Raw genomic sequence first — 11,078 nt, forward strand, 5'->3', positions numbered from 1 at the left:
AAGAACCACAAATACATGAAGATTAAACAACATGCTACTGAAGAATAACTGGGTCAGAGAAGAAATAAAAAGAGAGTTCAAGAGATACATAGAAATGACTGATAATGATAGTACAACATATCAGAACTTTTGGGACATGGCAAAAGCAGTCATAAGAGGAAAGTTAATGTCATTACAGGCCTATCTCCAAAAACAAGAATGAGCCCAAATAAACAACCTAATGTTTCGTCTTAGAAAACTGGAGAAGGAAGAACAAATGAAGCCTAAAGTCAGCAGAAGGAAAGAAATCATCAAAATTAGAGCAGAAATAAATGAAATTGAAAACAATAAAGCAATAGAAAAAATAAATGCAACAAAGAGCTGGTTCTTTGAGAAGATTAATAAAATTGACAACCCTCTAGCTAGACTCACTAAAGAAAAAAGAGAAAAGACACAAATAAATAAAATCAGGGATGAAAGAGGAAAAATTATGACTGACAATGCAGAAATACAAAAGATCATACAAGAATACTGTAAAAAAGTATATAACACCAAATTTAATAACCTAGAAGAGATAGACCAGTACTTAGAAAAATATAACCTTCCTAGACTGAATCAAGAAAAACTGGAAAATCTAAATAGACAAGTCAGCAGTATCGAAATTGAAACAATCATCAAAAACCGACCAAAAAGTAAAAGTCCAGAACCAGATGGCTACACCAGTGAATTCTACCAAACATTTAAAGAAGATTTAATACCTACTCTCCTCAAACTCTTCCAAAACATCAAAAAGGAGGCAATACTTCCCAACTCATTTTATGAGGCCAAAACCTGGTATAGATAACACAAAAAAAGAAAAATACAAACCAATATCTCTCATGAACACAGATGCTAAAATCACAAATAAGATACTAGCGAACTGAATACAACAACATATTAAAAAGATTATACACCACGATCTAGTGGGCTTCATCCCAGAGGCACAGGGATGGTTCAACATACATGCATTGATTAATGTGACACACCATATAAACAAATTAAAAAATGAGAATCACATGATCATATCAATAGTCTTCGATAAGATACAGCATCCATTTATGATCAAAATACTTAACAAAATTGGTAAAGAAGAAAAGTACCTTAACATAATAAAGGCCATCTATGACAAACACTCAGCCAACATTATACTTAATGGTGAAAAACTAAAAACCTTCCCTCTAAGATCAGGAACAAGGCAAGGCTGTCCACTATCACCACTATTATTCAATATAACATTGGAGGTTCTAGCGAGTGCAATCAGACAAGAGAAAGATATAAAGGCATCCAAATAGGAAACAAAAAAGTCAAACTGTCATTATCTACTGATGACATGATTAGCTATATAGAAAACCCTAAAGACTCCACAAGAAGAAGACACAAGGAAATGAAAAGATATTCTGTGTTCATGGATTGGAAGAATCAATGTAGTTAAAATAATCTTATTATTTAAAGCATTATAAAATTTTAAAACAATCCCTATCAAAATCTTGTTGTCATTTTTTAAAGAAATAGAACAAATCATCAGATTTGTATGGAACCACAAAAGACCTCAAATAGCAAAGCAATCCAGAGAAAAAGAACAAGACAGGAGCTATCACTCTGCCTGACTTCAAATTACACTACGACATGACAATAATCAAAATGCCTGGTATTGAGAGTAAAACAGACACACAGACCAATGAAACAAAACTGAAAGTCCAGAATAAACCCCTGTTTCTATAGACAAATAATTTTTGACAAAGAAGGCAAAAACATACAATGGGTAAAGGAAAGCTTCTTCAATAAATGGTGTTGGGAAAATTGGAAAGACACATGCAAAAGCATGAAACTAGACTGCTATCTGTCACCATACAGCAAAATTAACTCAAAATGGATCAAAGACCTACATATAAGATCGGAAACAATAAATTGCATAGGTACTAAACATAGGTACTAAACAATAAATTTAGTACCTACTAAACATAGGTACTAAACAATAAATTTAGTACCTACTAAACATAGGTACTAAACTCATGGGCCTTGGATTTAGAGAGGATTTTATGAATTTGACCTTAAAGGCAAGGGAAGTAAAAGCAAAAATAAATGAATGAGACTATTTCAAATTAAAAAGCTTAGGCACAGCAAAAGAAACTATTAACAAGACAAAGTGGCAACCATCCAAATGGGAGAAGATATTTTCAAACAACACCTCTGATAAGGGCCTAATATCCAAAATATACAAAGAACTCATACAACTCAACAATTAAAAAAATAATAATAATCCAATTAAAAAATGAATAGAGGACCTGAACAGACACCTCTCCCAAGAAGACATATAAAGAGCCGACAGACATATGAAAAGATACTAATTTTCAATAGCTATTAAGAAAATGCAAATTAAAACCATGAGACACACCTGTTAGAATGGCTATCATCAACAGGACAAGTAATAACAAGTGTTGGAGAGGTTGTGGGGAAAAAGGAAACCTCATACACTGTGCGTAGAATATAAATTAGTACAACCATGATGATATTTTGTGGAGGTTCCTCAAAAAAGTAAGAATATAATTAACATATGATCCACCAAATCCTCTTCTGGGTATTTACCCAAAAATCTTGAAAACATTTATCTGCAAAGATATATGCATCCCAATGTTCACAGTAGCATTGTTCACGGTGGCCAAGACATGGAAACAATCAAAGTGTCTTTCGATAGATGATTGGATAAAGAAGATATGATATGTATATACAATACATTATTACTCAGCCATAAGAAGAGATGAAATACAGCCATATGTAACAACATGGATGGATGTTGTCACATATAGATGGAATTTTGATAACATATTTAACTACAACCATATAAATTATAACTGAAAATAGAAAAAATTTTAAAAAGAGTAAAATATGTTTCTTTAATTTAATATGGAACCTATTTATAATTAGACCAGAATATATTCAATTTTAGATTTAGATAAATATTACTTATTCTCCTTTAGTGTCTATCCATGACCAGAAACAAAACCATTTATCCATCATCTATACTAGACTCAAAAGTGACTTGGAATCCAATATTCATTCCTTATTAACTACTTATGGAGTCAGGGACTCAAGATACAGTACCAAGCAAAATGGATAAAGGTCCCTGTCCTTGTGAAGCTTACATTTTTGGGGAAAAGAAACAGAAAATTAAAATTAAAATGTAGCATAATCACAAAAAAAATAACTGGTAATGAGAAAACATTAAGCTGAAAAAGACATATGAGGTAGAATGGGTGAGTTTACAATTGTAGATAGGGAAGCCATGGAAGATTTTAAAACAACGTTGACTTTTAAGCAAAAATCAGAAGGAAGTGACAGAATCCGTCTATGGGTATCTGGAAGGAGCGCAGGCTCTCTAAGCAGATGGAATAGCATACGCAAAGTTTTTACCATTACTATTCTAATAGAAAAAAAGCCAGTGTGGCTGGGTGAGAGTGACCCACAGTGAAGACATATAAAACAAGTTCAGAGAAAACGTGAAGTTCCAGATCACAGAGAACTTCACAGTACTAAAAAATATTTTGACTGCTTCGAGACAGATGGAAAGATACTAGGGTTTTGAGAGGAAGAGTGGCATGATCTGACTTACATTTTTAAATGATTATTTTGGTTTATTAGAAGAAAGTATGGCAGAAGAAGGGAGTCAAGTTAGGAAGTTATTGAAATAACCTAGGTGAGAGAAGTTGACAGCTCGGACCATGTTGAAGGGTAGTGAGACACATTTGGGAGGTGGAACTAAATTTGCTGATGGACCAGAGTGTTAAGCAAAGACAGAAAAAAAAAGACACTACCAATCTTTTTTGACTTGAGCAAATGAAAGCAGGAGCTGTCATTGACCAGGATATAATCTTTAACACATTGTCTGGCATAGTCTCAGAACTCAAGTGACTAAGGGGTATGGGGACGAGTGTTATAAACAGAAAAAACAGAGGCACGACAGAGATAGTAGGTACAGTAAAGCCCTATAAGTAGCTGGATGGTGCCAGGTGATAAGGTAGGAGGCAGAGTATGTACGCAGATGAAGTGCACAAAAATCTGTTTCTGTAGGACATCATAAGCCTCAACTGCCTTGTGTTACTTGAGAACTCAAGAGGCAGGACCAAGAACTGGTAATAAATACATGTAATCCATATTACATACATGCATCATACATATTACATAGAAATGTGCAGCCCCTCTCCCAACACCACCTTTCTTTCTCAAATAACAAAACATAAATATTCAAAAAGAGAGAAAATGACAAACAAAAATAGTGAAAAAGAGAAAAAATAGATATGGAAATACTTGATTATGTGCAAGTTCCCAAATTTTAACTAAAGAAGCCAAAAATTCCCCCATTTTGCATTAATTTGGATTGGATTTCCATCATTTGCTACAGAAAAGTTATGACTATATCAACTTAGATGCATATGAATAATAATATTCATATACTGATAGGGAGTTTTCGGTACTAAATCAAACTCTTCTTCAGTATACAATTTTTAAAAGGTTCACATCTCTGCCTTAATTACAGTCTAAATATTCTTCTGGCTCATTATTCTGGCTCTGTTTTGTTGCATGATCTTTTTTGTCACATGCTGATCTATATTCTATACTCTTCCATACTAACCTGTATATTGTTTGATATAACCACTGACCAGCTAATTCAGTTTCTGCAATTGTTCAAATTTAGACTTTAAATTATAGTAACATATTTCAAAAATTTAACGTATGTTTATTCTTAAAACATACCATAAAAGTATAGGGAATATGTCTAAGGAAGTTCACTCTTCCTATTGTATATTCAGAAAAGTCACCTCTTGCAGTTCAAGAATGCCTTATTTCTGCTGTGCTGTAGAGTTTGTGTATGCGTGCGTGCACGTGTGTGTGTGTGTGTGTGCATGTGTGCACGCACGCACACAGGTACACACACTCCTATGCATGCTTTTGATCTAAAGCTGTGTGTAAATATGTATGTACAATATAAAGAATAATTATAAACACTCATATAACTACATGTAGATTAAGAAATGGATATACCTTAGAAGTCCCTCTATTCTCTGCCAGGTCATTATATCTTCCTTCTTCTTCATGCTATAGATGACATTATTTTGACTTTTGTTATAATCACTTCACTTTTTAACATTTATTATCCATTTATATCTTTAAATAATATAATTGCTATTTTTGACTGTTTTAACTTTATATAAACATACTATATATATATAGTGACCTAGATATATAGCTTAAATTTGCTTATAAGCTATATTTATGTTAAGGTATGTAGCTATAATTTATTTTCATAGACATATAATGTTTAATTAAGACTATTCCATTTATTTATGAACTTTCTTTGCATTAGGGTCAGAAATATTAAAACTTTTCAGTTCAAGTTCCCCTCAAAGGAGAACTTATTGTCAAATAAGAAATATTCTATGGGGTCCCAAAACGTTCTCAGTGTCAGGACAATGACGTGTTAAATGTTTCTTTACTCTAGAACTTCTTAAAGGCTTGCATATTCTAAAGATATTTTGAATCAACAAGAGGAATGTATTGTACAGTGTGTTTACCAAACCCATTTAACTGGAGAAAACTCTATTCAAAGAACATCTTTCAGGATATGTGTTTCAAAGTAAACACTTTGGTAATTGGTACTCAGAGATTACTGCCTGCTTCAAATACTCCTTTCCTTCCCAACTCACTTTTACTTCCATCAGCCTGCTGTTTTGCCCCATGCATGAATGTACCATAAAATACCATGGTTTTTTTTTTTTCTCTCTCTTTTTTTTTTTGTTTGTTGGGGGATATTTTTCTCTGGAGGCCCATATGCACTCTTGACTCCACTCATTCCCTTTTAGTTTCTTTGAGTAAGCAATTAGTTTAATGCCTCCCTTAATTATGCCCCCTGGCAATTCCATCTTGCCAGGATGGAAATAACTGTATTTTCATCGACTCTGTGGATTTGCAGCTGAAATCAAAACTACAACAGTAAAATATCCAGTCAGTAATCTGGATTGCATATGTAAAGAACAAATTCAAGACTTTTCAAGATTTATTATAAAATTCATAATCTTCCACTGTCAGAGGCTATAATAATTTAAACAAATCAGTAAAAATGACATTTTAAGCCACTTCTGTTTCTCTTTGGTGGCTATCTTATCATTTTATGCACTAAGTTAGGAATTGTATGAAATATATTTTACTGTTAGCCCCTGATTGAAGTCCAGTAAAATAAAGTTGGGTTTAGAATTAAGTCAGCTTTGAGTAACTAAATTCTGGTTGATTTTTAATATACTAGAAGGGGTGAAGATGTAAATCCCTGTGGATGTAACTTCATCTATGTGTTCTTAGTTTTAGGCATAAACTTAAATTTCTTTCATATAGTCCAGAAACTTTCAACATCTACGTAAGTTGATGCTTGCCCACTTGCAATCATTTTCTTGTGCAAGATCCTGCTATTTGTCCATTCTGTTTGTGGAGTCCACACTTTCAGGGTCAACAGAGTCTCCCCTGCTGAAGTGATCGCCCCTCTCTAAGCTCACTTGACATACATTAGGGTATTTATACTCTCCCACTCTTAGAATAAGATAGACTGTCTACTCTGATAACTCTAAACAAAAATTACATTTTATTTTGCTGGCCAACAAGAACTTCGGCTGGATTTTTAGATGAGTTTTTGAGCCTGGCACACAAACACATAAATGTTTCAGTGAAAGCTTATACATCAGAATCACTGCTTTGAGTTCAAGATGAATTTTTCAATGTTACCCGAGCATGCCCTATAAGTCAGTTTAGAAGAGAATAAGTGATACAGGAGAAATTGTAGAAAGGCATGTCATAAGGGGTTCTTAAAGAACCCAATTTGCTTGTGTTTTAAGTCAAATTTCTGTGCAAACACTTCTCCCAGGCTCACACAAAGACCTTGTTAATATATTCAGTGGAATGCAACTATATTCGAGTATAAGCATTTAAATCAAGACTTCTTATTCTTATGATGGTTAACGTTAAGAAATTTTCTTTTAATCTTATAATCATTGGTTAAAAATAACCATAACAAGGAGATTCTCACATGACAGGGGAAGATTAAATGAGTCTCACTAATCTGACGAATGAATAACAAATAAAAATCTAGTGTGAAAGTACTAAAGAATGAAAAAAAGAATGCACTTGCACAGTGTCTGAAATAGCATGATGCTGATATTAGCTATGATTATAGTGATGGTGATAGTTGTAATGGTATTTAAAGTTAAATATCTAATAGGAAATAAGAAAATAGATTATTGCTTAGTTTGGAAATAAGAAGATATAACACCAACTGTTTAATCATATTCCAGTAAGTGAGTTAAAAAATAATAATACGATTGTTTGAATGCAGGTTTCAGTGTGCATGGATAAATATCATTCTACTTTAATTTTTGGGTTCCCTGGAATTTGTCATACTATGAATCAAACTATGTCAGTAGAAATCATGGTTATCTATACTGCATACTACACACATATATATAAACAAGGCTTAAGTAAGGAGCATCAGATTTATTTATAAACTCTGTTCTAGAAAATAAAGATATAAATTATTTAATATCAAAAGTAAAACATTGACCAGATAACAAGAAAATTATTTAATTGTGATAAAAGAATGGCACTAAAAAATTTGAAAATATATGAGGAAAAATAGTTATATAATCCAAAATTGTAAATAAATGAAGTACAGAGGAGCAAACAAGGCTAGGCTAGTCTTAGATATATTTCTGCAACTTGCTCTTATTCTAATTTTACTGAAGTAAAATTTATATAATATAAAATATGCCCATGACAAGTATACAATTTGATGAGATTTAACAACCATATATGTATTCACCTATGTATTGACCATTATAATCAAGATAAAAATAGTTACTTTCAACCCATAAAGTTTCCTTATGGCTGCATTATCGTCAACTAAGTACATTACTAGCTCCAAGAAAATCTGATCTACTTTACGTCATTAGTTGTTAATTTTGCCTTTCCTAGAACTTCATATGAATAGAATCATATAATAAATAACCTTTGGGTCTGGCTTCTTTTGCCCAGCATAATATTTTTCAGATTCAGTTTGCTATTGACTAAATCCATCATTTTTTCCTTTTTATTGCTGAATAGTATGCTCATGTATGGATATACTATGATTTCTTTATCAATTCACTGGTGGTAGAAAATTATATTGTTTCCTGTTTTGGGCTAATATGAATCAAGCTGCCATTAATATTAATGTCATGAGGAGTTCATTAATGTCATGAGGTGTTCAATTATAATATACATTTACATTTTCTTTAAGTAACTGGATTAGTGTAATTCTATTTCTGGGCTCACTATCATCTTCAATTGGTCCATTCATCAATCTTATGTTATATCATACTGTCTTAATTAGCTTTATAAGTCCTAATATTAGGTCCTTCAACTTTGTTCTTTTTCAAAATTGTTTTGGCTATTCTAAGGCCCCGCATATTCTTTTAAATTTGAAAATCTGTTTATCAACTCCCTACTTCCTAAAAAAGTCTGATGGGATTTTGATTGGCAATGTATTGGATCTATACATCAATTTTGGGAGAATTGACATTTCAACAATGTTGAGCCTTTTGGGACATAAATATATCTCTTCATCCATTTAATTCTTTATCTTTTGCAACTTACTATATACATCTTTGTTAAATTTATTCTTGAGAATGTCATGTTTTTGGATGTTATTGTAAATGATACATTTTAATTGTATTTTTTTTAATTGTGAGTATACAGACGTACAATTAAGTTTTATATTTTGACCTTATATCTTGCCACCTTATCAATGCCAATAGCTATTTAGGAGATTCTTTAGGATTTTCTGCATGTATAATCATCTTGTCTTCTTACTCATCTGCTTTTTACTTATTTTTCTTACCACATTGTACTGAGTAAGCCTCCAAATAAGATGTTAAGTAGAAGCAGTGAGACTGAAGTCCATGTGTTTTTGTTTTTCCTGATTCTAGGTGGACATCAAGTCTGATGATAGCTATAGGTTTATCATAATGTCTTTTAAAAATCTGAGAAGGTTTTTTTATTCTTATTTTGCTGAGAGTTTTTATCATGTTTTGTGTTGAATTTTAAAAATTTCTTTATGTGTATCTATTGTTTTCTGTTGGTATTATAATGAATCATATCAACCAAAGTTTAATTGTATTTTCTAATGTATTTGGGGAATTTTTGATTTTACATTCCTGGAGAATATTAGTGTATAGATTTTTCTTTTTAATTTAATGACTTTATAAAGTTTTAATATCAAGTAATACTATCCTCAGAAAATAAGTTGGAAAATAATCCTAATATCCTTTATTTTATGAATGAGATTGTGTAATATTAAATGTTTGAGAGAATCCACCAATGAAGGCACCTGTGACTGTAGTTTTTCTTAGTGAGATGAACTTTAAATTAAAATTTCCATTTATTTAGGCCTTTGGATTTTCTATTTATTTTTGTCGATCATGGAATTTTCCACTTAATCTAAATTGTATAACTTATTGTTGTATAAATTGTATAATATACATTTATAGTCTTCAGATTAGTTCCACTCAAGTCTTTGCAATTTAAAACTAAGGCACTCACAGGAAATTAAAAAAAAAAAATAGACTGGGTTTGTACTCTGCTATCTTAGAGTACCAAAAAGTATATATCTATTTGTGCCTCCCTGCACAACGTTGTCTTAGGAACTTCCAGAATAGTTTCAATAGAGTCAATAATTTCCCTTGCAAAAAAATTTATGACAAATGGATATGATTATTTTGTACTCATTTCACTAATGGTGTAAGTAATTCTTAATGTAAAGAAATATTTAGAACATATTTTTTTCATCAGAAATATTAAGAAATATTATTTGGAAGATTCTGAAAAAAAAAGAAAACTATTGTTTCACAGTATCCACCTAAAACAGCTCCTAGTTTTACTGCTTAGAATATAAATTACAGGCACTAGTGTATTTTTTTTTGTAATCTTCCCTTTTTTTGCCACTATTATTGGCACTAATGTATTTCAAAGCATCAGAAATTTGATGAATATTTTTCAAAAATGAGCTGGTCTTCAATACATACCCAATTATTGGTGACTACAAACATCTATTCTTTGAAATTCTGTATTTTCTCATTGTTAAAATAAAGAATTTTGCTGTCTCACAGAAACACAAATGCCTCAAATGAAAACTTTATATAATCAAGATTATTAAGAAGTTTAATAATTCATCTTTTGAGTTTTCACAAGTAATATATTTTATTACTTATCTTGTTCTTTAATGTTCATTGATGTATAATTTATCTTCCTATGTAGATCAGAATTTCAGGCATAAAATAGAAATTAAGAGCATAGAGTCAGTTGTCAAGTATTGGCAACACTGTTTAGTAGAGTTTTGTGCCCATGGACAGCTCACTCAGTCTCTTTTAGTTTAAGTTTTCTCATAAGTAATGTGAACGTAATAATTATAATTTCTTCCTGACTTGATGCATGTAAATCAGAATCTGGCATATAATAAACATTAAATCAATTTTAAATGATGAAAAAGGAAGAAGGAGGAAGAGGAGGAGGAAGAAGAAAGAAGAAAGAAGAGGAAGAAGAGGAGAAAAAGAAAGAGAGGAGGAGGAGGAGGGAGGAGGGGGAAGGGGAAGAAGAGGGGAAGAAGAGGAGGAAGAAGAAGAAAGAATGCTTGTTGATTTTTCACTATGTTTCTATTTCCTTTTTAAGATGGTTATCTATTGTCCCTTCAGCCAAATTTGATCTGTGGCTGATTTGATATGGCCCATGATGCAAGAATGTCTATCGTGTTTTTAAAAGGCTGCAAGATAAAAAACAAACAAACAAACAACAACAACAACAACGAAAATATAGCAGAGATCTTATGACCTGCAAAACCTAAAGTAGTTTCCATCTGGCCTTGACAGAAAAGGTTACTGATCTCTTATTAAGTTATATGCAGTTAATGCATGTATTGAATTGTGTATTTAATCAATGCTTAGCTGCCTTCACTTTGTCTACCTGAAAAAATAAAGAAAATAATTCAATAA

The sequence above is a fragment of the Pteropus medius genome, unplaced genomic scaffold, assembly GCF_902729225.1.
Source record: "Pteropus medius unplaced genomic scaffold, Ma_sr-lr_union100, whole genome shotgun sequence".
Classification (NCBI taxonomy): domain Eukaryota; kingdom Metazoa; phylum Chordata; class Mammalia; order Chiroptera; family Pteropodidae; genus Pteropus; species Pteropus medius.